Genomic DNA, 25,681 nt, shown 5'->3' with positions numbered 1-25,681 from the left:
AAAAAAAAAAAAAAAAAAAAAAAAAAAAAAAAAAAAAAAAAAAAGACAAAAGGAGGTCTTATTTCTAAAAGCTGAGCACCTTCTTCCATGATGTGAAAGTTCCAAAAACATTCTATTATCCAAAATGGTGAATATACATTCCACAAATGGCTGGATTTTGAGATGATACCCAAGTGTACTAAAAATCTAAATTAAGAATTCTTTCAACAATACCCATCCTGTTTTCTCTTGATGACTGCCATTGTGCCTTATCCTAAATTAGGTTTTATTCCCTCAGTATAAAAGACTTATAAAAACTAAAATATATGGCATACATAAAGAGAAAATGATAACGTTTTACTGCATTAATATATAATGTTTTGATCAACAAGGACACTATAGAAAAAAAGATAAGTCACAGTTTAGGTAAAGATATTTTAAACACATATTCAAAAAAGTATGAATATAAATAATATTCAAAGAATGTAAAAATATGAAAAAGTAATTTGTGAGAAAAAAATTTGGTCAAGTGCTTTACAAAAAGAAAATAGTATGTAAACATAGAAGACTTTCAAATAAATGCATGCTAAAAATCTGTTTAAACTGTTCATCCCTTTATTGTCTGCAAAACAAATTAAAAAATAACCCAAACAACTACCTAAAGAACAATAGCTTATTTGGTACTTTGGTAAATTAACACAAATACTATTAAGTGGGGCTGGGGAGATGGCTCAATGGAATAAGCTCTTCCCTGGCAAGTGCAAGGACCTGAGTTCAATCTCTGGTTCAAAAAAAAAACCTATTAAATATTTTTAAAAATGAATAAACTAGAATTATAGACATCAAAATTAATCATTTTTGTATTTAAAAGTAAAAAGCTACTGAAACTCAAATGATACACTATATAAAATATTTATAGATTAGAAATATACCCATTTGTAAAAAAAAAAAAAAAAGGTACAAAGAAATGTACAAAGTGATACAACCCAAATTTAAAACCTCTGTAGGATTACAAGAAAAGTATATACTATGCCTTGTAAAAATCCATCTTTTTAAAGCAGAAAAGTGGGTACCATGTTATCTATTATACATTCTGCTATTTTATATGCCATAAAGTATAACATATAAGACTGACCCGATAGCTGAGCGAATTAAAGTGCCTACTTTGGCAGAGTGCAGCGGCCTGTGTTGGATCCCAGGCCTGCTGTGCTATGCTGCCCACAGGGTGCATTGAGAGGGTGACTGAGAGTGGGCATGGTGGCATGCTCCTATAATCCCAGCACTTGGGAGGCTGAACACAGGAGAATCACTATGAGTCTGATTTACATAGTAAGGCCCTACAGACCCTGCAGACTCTGTCCTAAATTAAAAAAGAAAAGTTACACACATATGTATTTTATATTATTTACAGTTGGAAAGATTAATGAACTTAGACATTTAAAATAAGGGCCTAAAAATGAAGCTTGAATAACAAATATATACAGGTAATATAGTCAAGCATAACCCAACTTTTAAAGGAAGCATTTAGTTAAAATTCTACCAAGAAATATAGTTGTCTGTTTTAGAACATTACAGTCTTTTGCAACAGAAAAGCACCTTTCAGTTTCACCTAAAACACTCCTCCTCAAAATACACACACACACACACACACACACACACACACAGAAGTCACATTAGTAAACTAATACTATGCGCTTCTTTCTTTCAGAAGGTATGAGAGATAAATTACTTGTTTTTATAAGTGAACTCCAACATCAAAGGCATGTACATATTTGAACTATTTTTTAAATGTTTAAAAAATCCCTATAAACATAAAATAAGACTAATGGTACCATTCATAAAATTCTTATCAGAACCTAAACACTAAAGACGACAATTCTTTTTGTGGGAAAGACTAACGTAGCACTTAAAGTCCAGCACAAGGTCCATCTCTGGTGGAAAGCACTCTGATCAGGGAAGCCCATGCTACTTTTCCCTTCTTTTGCTTCTGACAGAAAGCTCATTATCTGCAACAGTGATTCAGTCTCTCATCAACAAGCATCAGCTTCTATCTTTTCTTTGTAGAAGAATTAAGTTCATCGGTGTAACCAAGGCTATCTCATTTTCTTCTTTCCACTACTCACAACTCTAACAGAGTTTTGAACAAACTGATTTATTATCAGTAAAGTTAGGCAGCCAAGGAACTAAGCCACAAAATTCCAAAAGGATGTCCTACAAGTGAGTCTAACTGTCCCTTTTGTCACATGAATATTCAAAGCAAATGATGCATTTTACTTCATCCATAAAATGAAAATCATGGGCTGGCAAGATAGCTCAGTGGACTAGCCACCTGCTGAGGCAAGTGCAGGGACTGTAGTTCAAGCCCCGGCACCACCATTATATGCTGTGCCCATGGGCATGCTGAGTAGGCCACCAAAACCAGGCATGGTGGTGCACACCTGCAATCCCAGTACCAAGGAGACTTAAAACAGGATGATCACTACGAGCTGTGATACCCTGTGCCAAAAATACAGAAAACAAAATGAAAACCATGCCAGTAACAAAGTCATGAGATGCTGTTAAAGGGTAAGGTAAAATCATAGTTGACAATAACACATGATAGTACCTGAAACATAGTGAGTTAAGCAACATTATGAATACCAGAACTATAGCAACATCATTAATATATAGTAACATTAACCATTGTGCCACATTTTATCTGGAGCAGATAAATGAGTCTTGGAACTTTTTTCGGCCACATAACTTCTCATGTTTTTTTATTTGTTTTTATTAGCATAATGACAATGAACAATTTCTTTGACACCAGGTGGAAAGTTTGAAACAAAAATGAAACTCTTATGTAACTAGAAAAACAATTAGTCAACTCTGTACTCTAGTATTTACTTCCTAGGCAACATTAGCTGTCTACTTAAAACTTCTATTATGATTGCTATACTAAAGAAATTTTTTACTTTTGTTTTATCCCTGGTGAAACAATTTTAATTTCAATATTATATCCAATATTTTCATATATCCAACATACATGCAAATTTTCTAAAACCTATATTCCCCTTTTCCAACTGAAAAGATAATGTAAACAAATAATTTATTATTTCCTACCATGCTAAGAATACCTGGAATACTTTTTGGGGTTTAGCCATAACAGTTACAGCATTCTACTGAAAGGCACTTTGTTATTAAAATACATTTTAGGAAAAATAGAAATAATAAATAATCAGCTGTGAGAATTTTTGGGCACCCTGACAAAACATGACTCTGTGGGTTTAGGCTGAAGGCAGTATGAAACAGGACTAGCTGCTGACACATTATTTGGCCTGAGCAGACATGCAAACATTCAACAAGAAAAAGCACACATTCATAACGTGTAGGTCTAAAGTCAACTCCCTGAAGTAGGGAAAGTACATCTGCTTTTTCTCAATATCCCAAGACAGTTTTATGCTAGGTGTCAATTCTTCCTTATTCCACCTGCCAATAGATAATCATCTGTTACAATCAGATTCTCTGCTGACTTCAGTTGTTTTCTTGTATTAAGACCCAGAAACTAGATTATCTTTTTTTTTTTTTTTTAATGCATTTAAGGCAGGATCTACAGGTCTTACTAAATAGATCAGACTCATACAGATCCTCCTGTTTTCAGCCTCCCAAGTGCTGGGGCACGCGCCACCACACCCAGTCTCAATCACCATCTCAGCGTGCCCCAGGCGCGGGGCTCGCAAGCCCGGCCCATGTGCTCTGCCAAAGTGGGCGGCGCTTTAGGCTGCTGAGCTATCTGGCTGGCCCTTAGATTATCTTAATGTGTGTTGTGGTTTGTGCTTAGCTGTCCATCCCCCAAAGCCTCACATAGGGAGGCTTCTGGAGTTTGTGACTGTTTCTTGATCCAATGATGGGATTATGGGAAGAATCCCATAAGATCCCAGAGAGGCTAACTAGCTGCCTGATGTGCTGCCATTCCCTTCACTCTCTTGCTCTTTGCTACTGCCGTGAAAGGCTGCTCTGTACCATGTGTCAGTTTGCCTTGGAGCCAGCTGTGTATGGACTGAAGCCTCCACAAACTGTGAGCTAAACAAACCTTTCCTTCCTTAATTTTGGGTGTTAGCTACTTTGTCAAAGCAACGAGAGAAAAGTACCCAAGACGATGTGCATGGCACTAACTCACAAAAGAGCCTTCAATCTAAAAATTCTGTAGTCGCAAAAAACTTAGCATCATAATCTTACAAAACCCTCTATGTAAATGAATTGAGGTTGTTCTAAGAACTGCCCTGTTTCCTAGACTCTGCTAATGCTTGGAGATCAACTGAGAAGCTGACATCTCTCTGGCCCTAAACATAGGAGCATTTCTACCTCCAGTGCCATATGCATTCCTCTTTATCATTCTCAAAACCCTAATTAACATGGAAACAGATAAGTACCATGCCTGTCTCCAGGGTCGTGATCACTTTCAATGGCTGCTAAAAGATACACTGCTAATTCAAAATTGAGATGATAAAAGCTATAGTGAGAACATGAAAAGGAAAGTGAATGCTTTGCTGTTCGTTTGAAATAAAAATCTGTATGCATTTACTCACCAAGTTATAACCCCAAATCATGAGAAAATGAAGCATAATAAACTTATGTTATGATTTACCTGAAAACATTCCCCCCAAGCCTCACGTGCTCTGAGGCTGGGCTGTTGGAAGGTTACTGGTGGGGCTGTGGATGCCTCAGTAGATTACCTCCTAATGAGTTCACTAACTGAGGCTACTATTAGGAGGAAAGGCTGGTCAGAGGCAGATTCCACGGCTGACCTGGATGCATCTCCCTCACTTTCACTTCCTGACTGCCCTTCTCTCTTCTCTCTTGTCTTTGCAAATACCCTGACATTAGCAGCTTTCCTCTGCCTGGCTCCTTCACCAGATTATTTCTGTGTTACAGCCTGCAAAACATGCAATAAAACTTCTTAAACTGTGACCAAATGAAACCCCTCAGGGGTCAGGTCTTATGCCCCAGTGATGACAAACATGACCAAGAGAGATTCTGGTACAACAAGGAGGTTCACTGCTGTGACTACTGGACCATGTGGTTCAGTAACCTTTTCTACTCAGCCAAAAGAGTTAACATCTGGAGGTGCTGGCTAGAGAAGCCCTAGAATGCTGTCAGTTATGATCAGTAAGAGATCATAAGCAAATAAAATTGCAAATGTTAAAGACCAGACCTAGGAGTTTTCCAAGAAATGTCTTTGGTATACAAGCTTGACAGCATGTGTGTTATGCTCTGGCAGAACATTTGTCCATTTTGTACAGATCCTGAGACTTTGAGGAAGACTAAGAGGGCAGTGGACTAATTAATTTGGCAGAGGAAATTTCAAGACAGACCAACATTCAGGCTGCAGCATTGGCACTATGGGCAGCCTTTAGTGAGTTTTATATTGAAAATCAGTGGCATATTCCCCATTTGAAAAGTTTTTAATTTTTCAAGAAAGGAAGCACCTACAAAGTGAGGACAAGAAGAGTATGCTTGATTAAAACATTAACATTAGAAAGAACCCAAGTACTTTGCCTCAGGACAACAGGAAAGCTATCTTGACAACATCTCAGCAATCTATGTAACACCACACTTCCCAGGCTCAAGGGTGTAAAAGGAAAAGACTTTTGAGAAGAGCGCCCTAGGACACCCTGCTTCAGATGGGCCACCTAACAAATCAATTTCCTAGGATTTGTTTCACAGTGCTTAACCACACATGCATTCAGACCTTTCCAGCCAGGATTCAAGAAGATTTATGCAGTATTTACCCAAGTTTGCAGGAGACCTTGCCATCACCTATGTAGTGCTAGTCTTATAAGTATGCAGAATGCAAGAGTTATTACGTCAGTGAGACTTCCATCCGTATTTCAGAAGACTAGGAAGCAAGGCAGTCTTCCCTTGAGAGGGCTGTAGGTGAAACTGAAAGGATAAAGCCAGAAGTGCAGTAATGACCCCAGGAACTGGAGAGAGTAAGAATGTGGAATGTCTGCAGAGCAAATCCATGGGCAGCAAGCAAGACTCCAAGAGAAAAGCTGTGAAAGCTGCGAGGAGCAGTGCCCTAGGGGTAGGGATGCCAAGCCATGTGGAGTCCACATCTCATGACAGCCTTCCATGGGTGCCGAACACACTATTTGCCTGAATCTATTAATATATTCATTTGTAATTCATTAATATAGTTAAGTATTTATTGATCATCTGCTATGTCATCAGAAAATAGCAGTGATGAGAACAGTTCAATTCTTGAGTACACAGTTTTAATTCTAGTGGAAAGTCAGAGCTTGACACAGTTCAAAGATCAAATACAAGGAAAATAGAAAAAGAAGGTAAAAGACTGTTTCAAAGAAAAAAACAAAAAGGGCCGGGGAGATGGCTCAGTGGAATAAGCGCTTCCCTGGCAAGCACAAGGGCCTGAGTTCAATCCCTGGTTCCGCCCCTCCCCCCCAAAAAAAAGACTGTTTCCAATTTTAAACACTGTGAGTGGAAAACACTTCAGTGACCAAGTGACCTTTAGCAAAGATGCTACAGTGAAGTTGTGCCGATTTGGAAGAACATGCAAAAGCAGGACTGAGAACAGGGAAGTGAAAGGCCTGAGCAGGGGGTGGGATACACCAGGCACTTTTGCAAGCTCCATCTTGTTTAACCCTGGCAGAAGGCAGTCCTTTCAAATAGCCCTTACGCCCCTGTCACTTGAGGACCACAGTGCTGAGATCTGAATCCAGGTGTTCTAACTCATTCCCAAAGTCCTTCCACTGCATCCACTGCCTTGGTGCCACACTCATATCTGCACAGCATAGTCTGTCAGAAACAATCAATCAGATTGAATTGTGAGAAAGGGAATGGTAAGGTAGAGGGGTCTCTGAACTGCATGGTGAGAGAAGCCTTGGACTTAAAAGGCTGCCAGCTAAACAAAGGAAAAAGAAAGCTGTTCAATGTTTTGCTCCAGAAAGCAGAACTATATGAGCATATGGAAATTACAGGGAGACAAATTTCCAATAAATAGATGAATAAGATATCTAAAGATAGAAGCTTCCAAAAAAGGAATACACCATTCTTTACAGTTATGAAATTCCAATTACTAGAGTTACTCAAGCAAAACCTGAATGATCATCTGCCTGAGATGAGGACAGATTTCAGCAATGATGTGAAAGCTACACAAACTGACTAATGTCTTTTCCAGTCCCAAGTCTGTGAGTACAAGCACCCAGGAACTGTCAAGGGACATTCCAAAGTTCCAGCAGTAAAGTTTAACAGCATGGTCAACATCCAGGCTCCAGCTGGTTATGGCAGCCCATACCTATAATTACAGTCATTCAGAAGGCTGAGGAAGAGGTTTGCAAAATCTAAGGTAGTATGGGCAATTTAGACAGACCCTATCTCATAATGAAAACATTATAAGCCCTGGGAATATAGCGCAGTTTTGAAGCACTCATCTAGTGCCTTTTGAGGTCCTGGATTTGAGCCTTAGTACTGAAAAAAAAATCTAGGCTCTAACACTTAAAAGACTTTATTTACTTGACCTTTGTAAGCCTATTTGCTTATTTGAAAAATGAGGCAAACAGAAACTACCTCAGTGTTGTGGGGATTAAATTAAATAATCCTTATAGAGGAATGAACATAGTGCTTAGCATAGTAAGAGCTTGAAAAGGTTCCTAGTATGATAACCTGAATAGCACTGCCCCTTGCTAAAACTGAGGTCCTGGTGCACCTGCCCATGGTCATCCTGTATCTCCTGCCTTGGTGACACTCTCAGTCTACAATCAGAGCAGTAAATGCATAACACACACACATGTGCACGCACTCACCCCACGTGTATACACAGATCTATAGGCATGCTAACTTCAAGAACACTTATAGAAAGTTTACCTTCCTTAAGTGTTCCCAAAGCAATGAGGCAGAGTATTTCCTAAAATCCCCATCTGAACCATTCTGATGTTATATCTAAAGGATAAGATTTGCATAGGAATAGTTTCAAGATTCAGGTTTTGTAGCTCCTTCCTACTAGATGTACCACCTTGAATAGAAATTATGTGACCTCTCTATACCTCTTTCCTCATCTGTAAAATTGGAGTCAAAAGAGTTCCCAATTTACAAAGTTGCTGAGGAGATGACCCTAGTTAAGCCAACACATGATCACAATGAACTCTAACAGGGCTCAGTGAACTCATCGCCATGCTCAAGCCACTTGAAAGCATGGGTGGCTGTAACACAGTCCTGGTCCAGCCATCCCAAAGCCACACATGAGCATGGATCAAACTAAACCTCTCTCCAGGGCCCAAGGAAAGAGGTATGTGAGGAAAGACCTTGGCACAGACCTCAGCTTCTGAAGCGGGAGTCTCAGAGTGCAACAAAAGTACCAAAGGGTTGCACTGAGCAGGCAGCAGTAAGAGCACAATCACGGGAGCATGCACAATGTCCTTGACTAAAGTTATGGTGCTTCAGAGAGCAAATGGAATAGCCCAGGCAAATGGAGGGCCTAAGAATCAGTAAGCAATGTCTAAACTTCCTGCAATGGATGCCAGCACATCAGAAAATAGAAGCAGAATAAGCAAAGTGGTGTTTCAAGAAGAATACTATGCTGAGTAGTAATGCGAAAGGAGGTTAGGGAAACAGACTGGAAGGGCTCGAAGGACAGCTAGGCCTGAACACAGAAGTTTTCCCAAAGAATACAGAAGCTCTGAGAAGCATTGGCTAAGTGATAGGACCTCCTGCCAGGTTGCAAAATGACAGGGCTGGTGGGGAAAGGCTGGAACATGACTGCAATGTCAGGTCAATGAAGTAAAGTTTCCCAATCAGAAATAAGCACTAAAATCACAGGGAAGTTCACAATGTATAAAACAATGTAGATTGTATGAATCACTCTTTGAAGTTGTTTCCTTAGTTCTTTAATTTTATCAATGAGTGATAAAAAAAATGAGGTCAGCATACTGATAATTAAGAATTCAGCTGCCAGTCATGTAGCTTGAAACTGTTCCTTCCTCTAGTTGTGTTTTAGAAAAGACAAACTGTTTATTATTTATCACTAAAGATTTGTACAGTAGCAATCTAGTATGAAAGACCCAGAGTCTTGGAGTTAAAATTGCTACTTCCTTTGCTGTCTGCAATTATGCTGTCAGTACTTGCACTCACATATATTTTTAGAAACACAGTTTTGGTTTTGAAGAACTATTGGTGCCAAAAAGAATATTTTAGAAATATATGTAATTTATAAATCCTGTTTGTTACATAGTTAAAATATTGCCTAGTAACCAACAAACAAATTGATGACTTATGGATAGTGGGCAGTTTTTAAATTAAAACCAAACTATTTTTATAGCAGTGTACTATTTAGAAAATATAACTATAAAATAAATTTTTAGAGAGCAAAGTCTCTCAGTCACATAAAATTCTGCATAAGGTTAAAAAAGATAGGTTATAATAACAAACTTAACAATCTATCAGAAAATATTGAGCACCAATGATGTTGTATGCCAAGTAAGAGAGACAAAAATCCTCCTTTTCTCACAAGTTTTTAATCTGAGGAACAAAGGACAGAAAAATCAGAAAATAAATAAAATAGATACTAAGGCACAAATAATGAAACTTTCGATGAGTATACAAATGGTTTAGAAGATAAAGCAGCTTTTCCTAATATCACTGTAAGTAATAAAAGAGAAAGGAAAGAATCATAAATAACTAGCTATCAGAAGACCTATGTGGAAGAACTTTAGAAGAACTTCAGAAGAATGACAAGTATAGTTTTTTCAATCTTGTAGGAGATAATCATGAATAAAGGAAGATGTGGGGAAAGAAATTAATAAACAATATATTTTCCAACAACTACGTTCAAGATTAAGAAAGTAAAATCTCTCTACAACAATCAAAATTACTTTCTAGTGGATTGTGTTCCTTCTATTCATTCATCTGAAAATAACACACATTAATTCTAAAAGTATTTGTTTCCAGAGTTTTGCCTTGGTGAAAGCAATCTAATCAAAATTAAAGTAGGGAATGAATTCACTGAAAAAAAATCAGAAAGAAAAATTAAAGAAGCTGACAGATGTGTAGGTTTGTTATAAACTAAATTGGACTTTCATTACAAACACTGGCAAAATTATACACTTACAAACTAACTTAAGATGATTTATAAAATCCCTGAGAGGGAAGGAGGAAAGGAATGAAAAGAGACAGGAGGGAGGGAAAAAAGGAGGACAGGGAGAGGGAGCCAGAGCCAACAATGAGAAGTAGACTCAAATTGGTGTTGTGACCCAGTCTTAAGGCTGGGAGGCCACAAGAACCTGCAGGTTGAGCAGAACTTGGAAAGTATCCAAAGACAAAGGAGGAAGAGACAGTATAGCACAGACATTAACAAAGTTACACAATACTAAGACAATGAAGGCTCCAGAGTAAGAGAGACCAAGATACTCCAAAAGTTCCCTTCCAGGGAGTATTAATTTGAATGTTTCGTGGTAGAGGCTCACAACTTCTCAGTATTATTTTTATCAATCTTCAGATATCTTCCCTGCCTTTGTTCTTTAAACTAAGTAATAAATGCACTGTCTGCTCCACCTAAAATGGTAGTTTTTTTATTACAGAACCAAGAAATCTGAACACAGAATTGTCTAGCTTACGTTTAGCAATTTTCTGTCAGACACCCTCGCTATTCATTTATTCCTTCAGGAGTTGTGTTTCACTCCTTACCTGTCAGGTGCTGTGCTAGACATGAAAATACAACATACAACAGTCAACATGATAAATCAATCACTGGGCCAGGGAGATAGCTCGGTAGAATAAACACCTGCATGGCAAGTGCAGGGTCCTGAGTTCAATCCCCAGTATCGCAAACAAGAAAAAAAAGATAAATCCATCACTGTCCTCATGGAGTTTTTATCAATCATTCTAATCTGTACCACTTCCTGTTCACTACAGAATCTCAGAGATACTGAAATAGGTGAGTAAGCTATGACCTACCAGTCAAATTAGGGTATCATCCCTCTATAAACCAGGCTGTATTGAAAAACCCATGCTCATTCATTGAACTCTGCATTTGCACTAGAATGTCACAGGTGAGTAGTTCTAATATAAATACTATGGCCCACAAACCTGGAAATACTCTTTTCACTTCACAGAAAATTTTGCCTAAAAAATAATACTTTAAGGATGGTCTATTAAAAGACACCGATTGTTTTTTAACATCCCTGATTGCCCCACTTACAAACTGTATCTTAAGGCAGGCTGTATTTCTACTACTGTGATTTCTGTTTGTTTCTATTCTCCTTCATTGTTAGCACAAGTAACAAAAAGTTTTTATTAATAGCTTATTCTCTTCAGATAACACTGTTTTATATTCCATTTATTCTTGATTGATTTTAAAGTTGTACATCATAGAAGACCCATTTTTAAGAAAAGAGCTCTGAATCATACAAAACACATTTCAACAGAGGTGATTTTAGGCTATCTTTTAAACTGAACAATAAAACTGATTGTAAAAGGACTTATTGAACATTGTAGTGCTATATAAATGCAAACGTGATAGTACCTTCCTTCCCCGCAGATTCAGGAGTGGATGCTTATTTCCTGGTTGCTTGACCCTGAGAACATAAAATTTTAAATGAAAGAAAAAAAGAAAAGACTAGCTTTCATTAGCTATTACCACATCACCTGATGAGAATTGACAGAACTTGTGTTTGCTGTGAATATATTTAAGGATGTTAAGAGGCTAGGTCTGAGATGGCTGTGGCTGACCATAGATTTGCCAGTCCCCAACTCTTTTCTCTGCTTAAAGGTAACTACATGCATGAATAAACTTAAATGTACATTTAGTTCACATTTAGTTACCATAATGCAGCAAATAGTCTTGAGAAAGATCCTTGCAAAGTCTTGGCTATAGAAAGTTTTTCCAACTTACTACCCAACCCACTGGTAAAATACATTTGAAATGCTTAAGAAAGGGGAGATCAAGTTCAACAATAACAAGGAATGAGACTGGTGATTGGATCAGAGGTGGGATCACTGGAGAATTACAGCTAACTTGCTAAAAAGAGAAAACACTTATAGATTTTGACTAGATACATCTTAATCTTTGAAAATACCTGCAGGCTACATCTGCTCCCTTTTAAGTAGGTGCCTTTAACATTCCACACTCTTGCCTTCATATCAGTTATCACAATTTTAGCTGGATGATTACTTATTTATTTGACATACATCCTTTGGTGGTAATTACACTCCAATAATTTCATTATAACGGTTCAGAGAAAAAATCTATGTGACTTAACATTGATGAGCCCCTATACAAATATTAGGTGACAAATACAACAAAAGGAAAAATATATGATAGAATCTAGGTTCTCTGATGGCACATTAAAAACAGAACTGTGGTTATTCTGTGATCTGTGGCTAATTATAACAGGCACTCCCATCCTGTCCTTATAGATCATGCACACTGTACATACAGTATGCACTGTTTGCCTACCAAGCCCTGGTATCTTTTCCACCAACTATCTGCTTCCTCTGCACTGACTATGTCTTCCTCTGCACTGACTTCTACTGCTCTCACTTCAGCAGCACTATCCTCTTGATAAACTTCATAGAGCAGATCTAAAACTGTGGCCATGTCCTTTCAAACCATTAGCACACCTTGCCTATACACCTACTCAAACTTCTAACTGACCTCTTAGCTCCCTGTAATCTTCTTCACCATGCAGTCATATGCATGTTTACCTCAATAATACTACAAAGTGAGTTGGTCTAATTCAGCTGACTCAGATTGTACCTCTGATTTCTGCTTTCAAGCACTTTCATATGGCAGAATTTTATGTACACATGACACAAAAATAAGTCCAATTAAAAAGCTAAAATAGGGCTGGTGAGATGGCTCAGTGGTCTAAAATACCTACTTAGAACAAGCTTTGAAGCACAGGGACCGCGGTTCAATCCCCCAGCACCACATGCCAGCCAGCCCCACCCCCTGGTGGGCTGAGCTGGCCACACACATACACACACACACACACATAAATTTTTTAAAAAAGCTAAAATAACTTTCAGATTTTACTGCAATATACTGAACTTCTAATTTCCATATACATGCTAAAAATACAGCGCAGTGTATGACAACATTGTCCAAGCTTTCTGGAGCCTCCAAAACACTTGTTTTTGCAAAGCTGATTCCAAGCACCCGTGTTCCAACTTTATTAATAAAAAAAAGAATTAAAAAAAAACTCATACTCAGGGACTAGAGATATAGCTTGGCAGCATAGTGCCTGCCTGGCAAGTGCAAGGTTGTGAGTTGAACTCCCTATACAAAAACAGTAACAAAATTTTAAAAAAGAAAAATTACTCAGAATCAGTATTTGTGCCCCTGAACTCCATTCCTAAATTTTGCATCTGAATTAGGTCACTTCTGGTCTTGTGGCCCTGTCACTTGTGGAACTACCCTGCCTTAAATGTCATCCCAATTACATCTTTTTTAATTTTTTTTTCTTCTGTACTTAGGGCAAGGTCCACAGGGTCTCACTACATAGATTGAACTCGTAGTGATTCTTCTGTTTTCAGCCTCCTAATGCTGGGATTACAGGTTCACCCCCACTACACCCAGTCTCAATGGCCATCTCAGCACGCCCTGCATGCTGGTCCGGCCTTGCTGAGGATCAAACCCCTGGCTGCTGCGCTCTGCCTAAGCAGGTGCTTTTGATCGCTGAGCTCATCAGACCAGCCCAAAATTATATCTTTCACGTTGTTTTTGATTTAAAATATTTCTGAAGCAGTAAGTCCTCCACTTTATAAAAATAAGTGGAACAGTGGATTGGGCAGTCACTGGGCACAGATCTATGCCAAGTCGCTCAGCGTCACTAGTCACATGATACACTGTACATCCCCCAATTTTCAGTGGGATATTAGCTACACAAACGAGTGATCAAGCTGGGAAGAGAGATCAGCAGTATCAGAGCCTGCCTGGCAAATACAATGTCGATACCAAAATTTAAAAAAAAAAAAAAAATTGATCAATGTGTGTACAAGCACTGCTGGGGAAAACCACCCCCCGCCCACGCGGAGTCCAGGCCACTGTGTTCTCCGAACTACATGCGCTACCTCACGGCTGGCTGCGCGCCTACTCCCCAAGACTGCTGGAGGGAGCACTCGGGCCTTCGCGGCTCCTGGCCTGGAGGCTGGGGGCCGTCCGACTCCGCAGCTCCTCACCTCGCTCTCCCGCAGCCCAGGGCGCCCGCCTCGTGTTCCGCGGAGCCGCCGCCCCTCCTCGCCCTTTCTAGCCCACCCCCTGTCCCGAGGGTGCAGCCAGCAGCGTCCAGCGCCCCGCTGGCCTATCCGGCAGGGCCTTGGCTCCGCACCCAGGGCCGCCTGGCGCTGGCCCGCAGGCCGCCCGCGCGGACCTCGCAGACCCGAGCGCGTCTCGCCCTGCGCAGCACCTACCCAGCAAGCCCCGCGCGGCTGCTCGGAGGATCCAGGAGGCCGCACGCGCTTCAGGCCCAGAGTGACGGTGGCGCAGGCCTCAGGCGAGCCCGGGCTGGGGCGGGGCATGAGGAGGGCGCTGGGCAGCTGGCGGCGGGGAGGAGCGGAAAGGGACGCGGGCGCCACTCACAGGGCGCCCCCGCGCGGGCGGGCCGGCGGACAGCGATGGCGCATGCGCCCCAGAGAGCCGCGCATGAGCCGACAGAGCCGCGCATGCGCCAACAGAGCCGCGCATGCACCGACAGAGCCGCTTGGCGACGCTTGGTGGGAAGCGAGCGCTGGCCCGCAGGCGGAAGTTCTCTGCCGCCCTGTGAGACCGCGCGGGAGGCTCGCCATGCTTTCAGCAGGCGCCACGGTTGGGCGCCTGGGTGTGAGGCGGCCCGTTTCGGTGCAGGCGTGCAGGCCTGGCAGATGCGCGATGGCCGTCCGCTGTTTTGCGCAGTGCTTTCCTGACGGTGCGGCCTGTGAGGCGGCAGGGGAGGCCTCATGTCCGCGCGCCTCGGGGAGCCAGCGCCGCCCGCCATCCTCCCGCCGGCTGCTCCGCCGCAGCGCAGAAGTCCTTTGCAGAAGTGCGCAGCCCCGCAGCAGATTTTACCAGCTGGATGAAACTATTAGGACGTCCGACTGCACCCGAGCTTTTGTAACTTTCTTGAAAATGTCAAGTAGGCTGGCTGCAACCGTCTGCGCATTGAAGAAGTCATGGATAGCCGCTTTCGTTAATCGTGCAGGCATGAATTTCAGGTAAACCAGTATCGAATTATCTTGAACTGCAGATTAATGACCACTAAAGGAATGGATTATAATATTTGCCGTTCTTGTGTGAGACATTTGAAGTCCAGTCATCGTAGTTCGTCTCTCAAAGATACCATGATTTTCAGTCAATCCCGCGGAAATGTGGCAGATTGGCCTTGTCTCACTGCCTGTGTGAAGTGTTTTCTGCTACACTCATTCATTCATTAAAGGAATCGAATTAAACACCAGTGACTTGCCAGACGCTGGTAGAGGCATGATTATTGCCCTCAGTATTGCAGTCTGATAACTAAAACAAATGATGTACAACCCTTGAGATAGAGTACAATCACTAAAATTTAAGTTTCTCATAGGATTTCTAAAATCCTATGAGAAAACTTAAAAGTTGTTTTAAAAAAGTCCTTCCTCTTCTAACTTTACCTAGGTTAATCTGGGTAATTAACAGTTTTCTCTAAACTTGTAGAAACTTAGTGGTCCTGGATTTTAAAGAAGTATATACTGAAAAATAACTCAAAAATGTACAAGCTTCTAAACTCCCTCATTTTTTTGTGTGAAATATATAGCAATATATGTTGAATACATGAATGAATTCTGGATATCTTAACATACTTAGTTTTGTTCTTTTAAGAAAGTACTTCTCTAATAATGTTCTGGTCTAGCTACTATGTGGTATGTGACTAAATTGTTTTCCAAAGATGTTTATGAAGAATAGAGTTGAAAATACAGAAATGTGTTTTTAAAGTCTTTCATCTCTTTGTTGACCATAACATTTAAATGCTAAGGATTCAAATGGAGCCTGAGAATAGAATTTCTTACAAAATCATGCTTTCATGTAAAAGATATTTGCTTTTAAAAAGTTATAAAGTAATGAAGACAGTACTGAACTGTTTTATTGCAAAAGAGAAATTCCATAATAATATCTAGGATAACACAGAAAACTGGCTCTTTGTTAAATTCAACAGCTTAGGAAATACTTATTTTATTAGGTGATAAGACATAAGAAAAGCCCTGCCTTCCATGATCTTTTACCCTAATAACAGAGCAAAATTTTGCCACCAAGAATCATGATCATAAAAACTACTGCCTAACCTGTAGTTACTTTGCCATTTGTGGAACAAAATAACTAACATCCATAATTTAAAGGAAGAAAGGTTTACTTTGGCTCATAGTTCATGGGGGTTTCAGTCCATAGTTTCCTGGCTCTTAAGACAGGATAGCTTGGTAGAGGACCAAATCAGAGAACCATCAGCTCATGGCATGGCAGAGAGAAAGCAGAGAGAGGGATCAAGGCAGGAGGGAGGGAGACACACCCTTCCAGGCAATGCCCTTTGTGACCCTCCTTCTCCAACCATACTTCACCTCACGGCATCACATTTACTTATAAACTCATCCATTGATGGGTATCATACCATGCTCCATGATCCAGTAACCTCCCACAAGGTCCACCTGTCAGTCTGTGAGACTTTGAGAAGACATCTAAATATAAACTGTAGCAGTCCAGCCCTGACCTCCAAAACAGCCTTTTTACAACCCTGTACAAAATGTATTTAGTCTACCTCTTAAGAGTTGCAAAAGTCCTAATTGTTTCAGACTTGCTGAAAAATCCAAGTCCTAAGTCTTCCTGAGATTTAGAACAAACTTTTAGCTGTGAGCTGCCATAGAAATGATAAATAGCTCGAACAAATGATGGAATGGGATAAACATTCCTATTCCAAAAGGTATAAATAAGGAGATCCAAAAAAAAAAAAACAAATAAAGAGTAGGTCCACCTCCAGCACCTAGGGCAGTCTGTGACAAAACATGAATTTCAAAGGGCATGGGCAACCCCATCCCTTTACCATTGCCTTGGTGTTTGTAGCCTTCAGGGCTTCTCTCCTGGACCACCTTTGCTTATCCCTTGCACCTTTACCTTGATAATTTCCATATTTGGCTTTGCTAACATCCCAGGTTCACCACTACATTGTCTATGTTAATCACACAACCTCACACGTTATCCTCTGAGAAATACACTGCCTGGCTCCTAAGGTCATCTTCTGAAATCAGGGTAGAAGCCTCCCAGAGGCTTAATGCTCCCTCCCATAACTCTTGCATTCTGCATGCACCTAACACAAGCATCATGTGGCTGATGTCAAGGTCTGCTGCCAGCTCAAGCAGTAGCTGAGGCTTTTTGTATCTTGCTGCTGGTTGCAGAGGGCTCTCAGTACCTGGATATCTGAACATCTGCAGCAGAATCACAGGGAGTCGCTTCCCACTCACTACACTGGCTGCATTCTGTGCCACAGTATTCGGGGCCTTGATTCTCAAACCAGAGTCTTCACTTTTTCAGTTTTAAACCTTTGAATGAGAGCTTAATGGTTCCTCACATACTCGAGCCATTTTCACCATTGTCCTATTCTACGGTACTTTGCTTCTTTTTAAAGCCAATCCTTTCAGCAACCAGACTCTGTTTTGCTGCACCTTTGCAGGTCCCAGCTTTACCAGAGCTTCCTTTCTGGCCAAATTCAAAACCTTTTAGATCATTCTGCTGAGCCATTTGCTCTTGACTCTCAATGTGTAGCTGGCTTAAAGCCCCCCAGCAGTACCCATTTCACAGCCTGAATGTTTAGATGTCTTGAAATTTTGCCTGCCAGATTAATTAGTTTACCACCATTAATCTCAGAGCATAACACATGTAGCTGGGAGACCAACTGCTGGTGGAGTCCTTCCCAACTGAAATCTCTTGAGCCTGGTTTTTGCCAGATGCAGTACTGTCAACTTTCTGGTCTTATCTCCAAACAGAATCTCCCTTGAAACCTGGCCCACAATATTCTAGGACTCTGCTCTATCCGGCATCTCCAAACCACTCCAGACTCCTCCTGAAAGCCAGATCCAAAGGCTTCTAAATCACAGGCAGCGCCATAGGAATGATGGCATTTCTGTGGTACCAAAATCTGTAATAGTTATTTTCGCATCCCTGGAACAAAATGCCTGACACTCACAACGTAACGGAGAGAAGGTTTATTTTGGCTCACAGTTTGTAGAGGTTTCAGTCCATGATCAGCTGGCTCCCAGAAGCTAGGCATGGCAGAGGAGAATCAGCTCATGGCACGGTAGAGAGGAAGCAGAGAGAGAGGGCTGAAGGGTGGATGGAGATGCATTCTCCCAGGAACAGCCCCAGTGATCCACCTTCTCCAACAAGACTTCACCCTGCACATCACTTTTAGCTATAAACTTGTTTGTCCACTGTTGGGTATCTCACCCCTGTGATTCAGTCACCCTCAGAAACCCCATCTGTGGGCATAAGTGACTTTGAGGGGACATCTAGATATAAAGTATGACAACTACCAAAAACTAAACACACTAAGGTAATCATAGAGTGCCTCAATTATCACAAAACTTTTATGAGGCAAGTACTATGTTTTTAATCTTTATTTTACAGTGAAGAAACAGACTCAGATCTACTCATCCAGGAACATTTTGCTTGCTAATTGTGGGGCCAAGACTTCCACTCTACTCTGTGTTTCCTAGAAGTGTGTAAACTTCATCACTTCACCCTAGCACACACATGAAGCCAGTCAATTCTTGTCTTTGTCTACTGCTCTTTAAATCAGTTTTAGAAAAGAGTGAGTGTACTGATTGAGTCACTTTGTCAGCCTGAGAAGTTTAGAAGTTTGATTAAGTGACTCAGCAGAGAGCCAGGATTCTTAGTTTGTAAACAGTCTCATCCTGTGTCAGAGGAGGGCACAGACATCGTGTGAGTTCTACACCCCAACTGCCAGGGTAGCTTGTTTATAATATAAGGATGGGAGAAAGGCTGACTAGAAGAGACAACTGCTGCCCTTCCCTTTGCTCTTTGCTGTTTTCTGCTGTCATCAACTGCTGCTCTCTGCCATATGCCATGGTGCTGGGGGCGGGGGGTCAGCTGAGTATAGGCTAAAACCTTGTCTTACTCTTCTCTTGTTGCTGGGACAAATACCTGACACTCAAAATGAGGGAAGGAAAGCTCACAGTTTATTTAGCTCACAGTTACTGGAAGTTTCAAGACAGTGGAGGAAAGGCTGGGGCGCTGCCATGTCCAGGATGACCCTCCCCACATCTCTAAGAAAGCACAGGCTAGCCAGGTTAATGTTTCAGGCCTCCCTAGCCCCACCCCTCGGGCCCCGCCCTGGTCCTCTGCCCCTGTCCCTCTGGTCCAGCCCCGTCCTCTGGCCCCGCTCCTCGGGCACCACCCTGGTCCTCTGGCCCCGCGTCTCAGGCTACTTGTTGCTCCTCCAGCTGCCTCTGCCCCATAATTTACATGAGGCTTTGGGGGGACACCTTGACACAAATCATAACAAACCTCCACAAATTCTGACCTAAATAAACCTTTCCTTCCTTCATTTTGAGTGTCAGATATTTGTCCCAGCAAGGAGTAAAAAGTAACTGAGACAATGAGGCATCAATAAACAATAGATACTGTTACTTGTTTTTCTTCAAATACCAGGTTTGCAACTGAAATGAGATGCTTTGGCTGAGGTTTCTACCCAAATAAATGTTTAACAAACAGAAAATGAAACAGAAAAACGTGCTTAAAACTTTAATGCATTACAATTTTTTTTTTTTACATTCTCTAACCTCTGGCTGCATGGTGTGTGTGTGTGTGTGTGTGTGTGTGTGTGTGTATGTGTATGTGTGCAATGATAATCTAAGTGTGGTGGTGCATGTCTGTAATCCCATCACAGGAGTGGCTGAGGCAGGAAGATCATCGAAAGTTCAATACCAGCCAGAGCTACATAGCAAGACCCTGTCACAAAAAAACAGAAGAAAAAAAAAACAACACAAACTGATACTAGTGGTACCCCAAACTGTTAAAAACAAAAGTTGAACTGTAGATAATTTTTAAATGGAACTTTGAAATGTATATTATGAGGGCACAAAAAGAGTAAGAAAGTCTTGGGCATCTCTACTCTTCTAAACAAATTGTCAATTAGAAAATGGTATGAAGTCTCTTGATTCTCATCTGAAACTATATTTCCCTTTTGTTTGTTTAAAACAAAATCCATAAATGTACAATGCTGATTTTGTGTGGACATAGGTACACTCAATTTCAGTCTAGTTATTTTCAAATCTAGTTATTAAATCAATTTTTGAATCTAGTTATTAATTATCTAGTATGTTATTTGCAAAAATCTGACTACCATAGTTGTTTCTAGAATTACAGCATGAAAATGTTGTGCTGTAAGTCCTTGGAAAAAACTGAAAACCCCTGTGTTAGTTTCTTCACGACCCATGCTAGAATGCTGATTGCACACCTGTGAGTTTCCATTCCAAACACTTAGAAAGCAATGAAGGAATTTCCCCTAAAACATTCCAGTTTCTTTGAGAACACAATGGTGTGAATAAGCATGAGAATGTAGCTTCAGTGTTGGTGGTGGTTACTAGTGAGGGGCATGAAAACTAGCAGGTGAATATCACACTCAGATGTGGAGGGCTTTTGCCGAAGAAGAAACAGTAAACAAGGAGAATGATTGGTGATTTGGAGAAGTGCCCAGTCCCAGATTACAGCCTCATGGGATCTGCTGGACCTAGCTGAACATCAGAAAGTTTCCCTTGATAATGTTTAATTGCTGATTTGAAATGAAAACAAATATTTTTTAATCCACATTCTCGTGATATGTTATCAAAATCAGCTGATCTGTGCTGGTAGCTTAATGATACCTGAATTTTCATTTTCCTTACTTACTACTCAATTCCCAGCTGGAAATGTTATGTGCAATTATTTATTGTGAAAGGATCATTGGGCCCTTTCATGCTCATCAGAAATTACAGTATTCTTCCTTGTTCTAATACCTGTCTCATCTCCTTAAGCTAAAAATCAGTAGCTATTGTTCCCAAATAATGATTCATTTTATAAGTTAACTGAGTGTCTGATACTGCAGATTGAGATAACTAAAGCTCTTTGTTCTCAGTGATTTCACTATTTGATTATCTTTTGGAAATGTTACTCTTTTGAGCAGTGTTTTTTACCCTAATGCCTACTTCAAATAAACAAATTTTCAAATCCCAGCTGGAGGTAAGTGTTTGCCTTGGTGGTAAACTCATCAGAAGAATATTGTCTTCATCCTTTTCTTGCTTTTGCTTTCAAATCTATCCTCAAGCAAATCCCTTTTGTTTGATTCTTGGCTTTATAGGGCATGATAATGAAACAGATGCAGCAGCAGTATGAAAACTTATTTGGATGAAGCAAAACTTTATTTATAATTTATTTCTGTCCCAACACTTCATAGAGATTTTTGTGTCTTGTGTATTAAATGGAGTCCCTGGGATTTTTTTATCATTTTTACTAGATTTGAGAGACATGGTACATCAGTTGGGCTGTGTTCTCTTCATATAGCTTTACCTCAGAATTTCTTCAGGCAAGAAGAATAAAAATAGGAAGATACTAATTGAAATACTTATGCATGTACTGTAGAATTAAGGAGCAAGAATGTTCAGGAAACCACTTTTCTAAGCAAACTTGTGGAAATACTAATATTTCAAGTTGTCACTCCACATAAGATTTCTTTTAAAGCATCCAATTTTCATTTAAAATACTTGGAATAAAAATACTGTTACTCATATAAGGTTAAGAAAATTAAGGCATTTTTATGAAAATAGTAACAAATTCCTAAAGAGGTTGGTAGAAGATAGTTGTGATATTAAGGATTCATGTGTTTTGTTTTCAGTTGAACTGATTCTTACTCATGTCAGAACACAGCTGATGAGATAGAAATGCTTCATGGGAATGGTAATGCTTTTCTTGAAATCTAATCTGCCTTTAAGTTTTTTTGTTTGTTTTGTGTTTTGTGGTACCGGGGATTGAACTCAGGACCCTACACTTGCGAGGCAAGCACTAATGTTACTGGGCTATCTCCCCAGACCCCTCTAGCTTTAAGATTCTCATCTGCAGTCCAGTTAACTGTTCATTCTTCTGCACAAGTTAAGAGTTACTAAGATCCTGTAACTTTATCCTAAATTGTTTGTCCCTAAGGGTAAAACTGCAGCATCTAGAATCAGATGCTTCCACTCAAGAGCTACTTTTGTCCCCTATTGCAAGTATCACTTTCCAAATCTGTAAGAATGTGACTGCTGTAGTATCACTGTAAAAATGAGATGAGCATTCCCGTGAAGCAATAGTAAACAACCTGGCATGTGGGAAATGACAAACATGCTAGCAATCGTTATCAAAGTTGAACGTATTCATTGCCTGACTCTGCTCTGGACTTCCAGCAGAATGACGGCAGCAGTTTTCTCTTAGAGACCTCAGTGGCTGCATATTAGTGTGTATCAGAGGTAGTTGGACAAGAAGACGGAGTGAACACCCTCACTCTTGTTTTCTGACCATCTATGATTCTATATTCAACTTTTTTCCTGAGAAATAATTCAGTTGTGCTTTGTTTTTTATGTGTACGGACAAAAACTTACTTCAGAAATTTAGATTTTAACTTACTGTCTCTACATTTACACCAGAACAACAGACAAGAAAAATAAGTTGTAAATGTTCTTTCTTTGGTAAGTGGTCTATATTTCAAAAATTATTGCCATAAACATAACTGAACTGAAAAATTGCATTGCTAAAAATCTGTAACTTAACACAATAAGGTTTTAAGTACCTTAAGCAGCCAATTAATTTACTCAATCAGACTAACAATGCAGATATTAAGTATAAAATATGATTTGTAATTTATGTTTAATATGAAATTAGCTAAATTCCAAATCTTTCATTTGTTTTAAATTGTGAAGGAGCAGAAAATGTCATAGAAAAAGTTTCATTAAAAGATTAAAAGCAAAAGAAAAATAATTTCTGTATTAAGTTGGTGCCTTTCACACTGTAGGTAGTTAGTGAATTGAACTGAAACATATATAAAATGAGGTCCCATATAACCAGAGTTGAGTGAACAAAGAATAAAGATTTAGTGTCTGAGAAGCCATTTGAGGAAGTTTGAAAACTGCACCAATAATAATCTCTATCTTGTCAGAAATGTCAAATTTTATAAAGAAAGCTAGCTTCATTCAGCATATTTGTTTTGACTTTAAAACAATTAGATATGCTAACTTTTCTGTTTTTCATATTCTCTGTAAAGAGATGAGGGTTATATCCTCTGTTGTTGGAAAACCCCTGAATGCTTGACCAAAAAAATCCGGAGGCCCATCTTTGGCTTCCTAAATAAAAAATGTCGAGGTGGATGTGGACACTGCATTTAAGGTCCTTCAATGTAGTTTCTGTGATACCAACCCTTGAGCCCCACTGATCCCCAGATTTTCTACTAGTGGTGGACTGAAGGAGAGCACTCCTGGCTGGTGTCAGCGTGAGTATATTCAGTGTCTCCTTCTAAAAATAGAATTTAGAGAATGAATTCCTAGAAGTTAAATACATGGTTACAGAACCTATTTATGTGGAAATAAAAAAAATAATATGCCTCAGTTACTCTCTTTTGTTACTGGGTCAAATACCCGACACCCAGAATAAAGGAAGGAAAGGTTTATTTAGCTCACAGTTACAGGAGGTTTCAGTCCATACTCCGCTGGCTCCAAGGCAGAGCAGCGCATGGTAGAGGGCAGCAGATCATGATGGTGGCAAAGAGCAAGAGAGCAAGGGAGGAGTAGCAGCAACAATGGTGGCAGAGAGCAACTCTGTCTCCCTCAAGTTGCATTCAGGCTATCTGCTGCAGGCTGTGTGTAGAACTCATAATCCCAATAGATCATGAGTTAATCACAAACTCTAGAAGTCCACCCCATTACTACAGAGGCTTTGCAGGAACAACTAGACACAAATCGTAACAAATATAATATACTAAGTTATTCTTTAGGGTTTGAAGAATCAAGTAAAATGAGACGAAAAATATTTTCTCACAGTGATTATATTATAGGATTACAGATCTAGAGTTTAAAATTTAGGCTTCTTGTTTCCATAAAATCATAACTTTGCTACTTTGTCTATATTTTTAGTTTTTCAAAGCCATACAGAGCACAAATTCAACACTACACATTTTAATAGGTTTAATAATCATGTAGAGATGCTACTTTTTTATATTACATGAGTTTCCATTCCAGCACACATTTATACTAGCTTATCAGAAGAATTAATAGCAAATGCACTTTCTTCACACAATAGTCCTTCTTCAAAATACGAATATAAGCAAAAGGATAGAATTCCATTTAAATCAAATCTATCTGGCTATTTGCCTTTTTAGAGTGAAGTGGGGAAGGCTTACACTAAATTTACCTATTACAAGTAGAAAAGTAACAGGTACAAGGGAACAATAGTTGAGAAACTATTCATCTCACAATCCTATTTGTAGAGATAAGTTTTAAAAATCTGAAAAAATAATGTTCTTGAATTTTCAATAATAAATTATTGGAATAGTAACTTCAGATGTTTTTAAAATTGTTTTGGTCTTCACAATTCAAATACATTATATTACCACTGGCTCAGATCCAGGAAAGATGAATGTCCTTATTTCCACGATGCAAGCAAGCCCTTGAATGTTATTACCAGGAATGCTACAAACTGAAAGGAATTAACTAAATGGTAGCAAAGCATAAAACTTGAAGGTAACACATTAACGTTTGGAATTAGGTCAAATTATTTTTTTGGAAAGTGTCTCTTGCCTCTGCATTTCAAATGTATTTAAATTTTCAGGATTTCTATGCTTGTACCTGTTTGCCCAAAACATTCCTAGGTGTAAACAGCTCAGAATGTTCAATAGGTGCAACACTAACTTGGCATATGAAAGCTAGCATCTCTTTTAATTCTCACTTTATGGTCATTTTTGCTCACTGCCATGAGGGTAATGTGTAATAAGAGCATAACACTGTATATGTGTGCTTCTAGTATGTGGCCTGATTTTAAACATAGTAGGTGAAAGGATAGCGAAAAAGACTTGAACCCTTAATACCCCACTATCTCAGTACTTTCCAGAATGTATTTTATCTAATGCAAAAGCCTAGTCAAGTTTAAGGGCAAATGATATACAGTCCCCATTGCTTTTATTCCTAGTATCAATCTGATATATAAGTACTTCCTATATTTTTAGAACTTATATTTATGTATTGATGTTCACTGCTTTATCCATTTATCACCCTGACTTTGCAGTATGATATCACTCAAAAGCCATCAGTCTTTCTGATTTTGTCTCTAAATTACTAGCAAAGTAACATAATGAAACCTTACAAATAGTTATTGGGAGTTTTTGTATATAGTTATCATAATGACCAAGAATTATACTTCAGCTATTTAGAATTTGTAACAATAAACAACTACCTTGTCCTTAGTGTGACACTTCAGCTAATTTTTCCTCAAAAGTACTATTTTTAAATCAGTGATAAAAATTAAAGGTTATAGGAATATATGGTTTTGGGCAAATTTTAAAAACAATCATGTATTTAAGTTATACATTGACAAAGAAGGGAAGGAAGACATTCCCTGTCCTCAGCAGGCTCGAGCCATCCTAAATTCTGCTGAATTTAAATCATCTGCGGGACATTCTTGAAGCTGTGACCCAGACATACT

General features: G+C 39.5%; 1 protein-coding gene across 1 annotated transcript in view; it reads right to left on the bottom strand.

Moving 5' to 3' along the window:
• The window catches only part of Mei4 (meiotic double-stranded break formation protein 4), a 201,324-nt gene extending 186,875 nt beyond the window's left edge, over positions 1-14,449 (bottom strand). Inside the window, exon 1 of the mRNA XM_023718659.1 lies at positions 14,383-14,449. The gene's annotated coding sequence lies outside the window, so the exon portion shown is untranslated. The remainder of the gene's footprint in view (positions 1-14,382) is intronic.
• Between the last annotated feature and the right edge of the window lie 11,232 nt (positions 14,450-25,681).

The sequence above is a fragment of the Octodon degus genome, unplaced genomic scaffold (assembly GCF_000260255.1).
Source record: "Octodon degus isolate 3935 unplaced genomic scaffold, OctDeg1.0 scaffold00061, whole genome shotgun sequence".
Taxonomy (NCBI): Eukaryota; Metazoa; Chordata; class Mammalia; order Rodentia; family Octodontidae; genus Octodon; species Octodon degus.
Note: the sequence above shows the minus strand (reverse complement) of the source record. Positions and strands in the feature narration are given on the sequence as shown.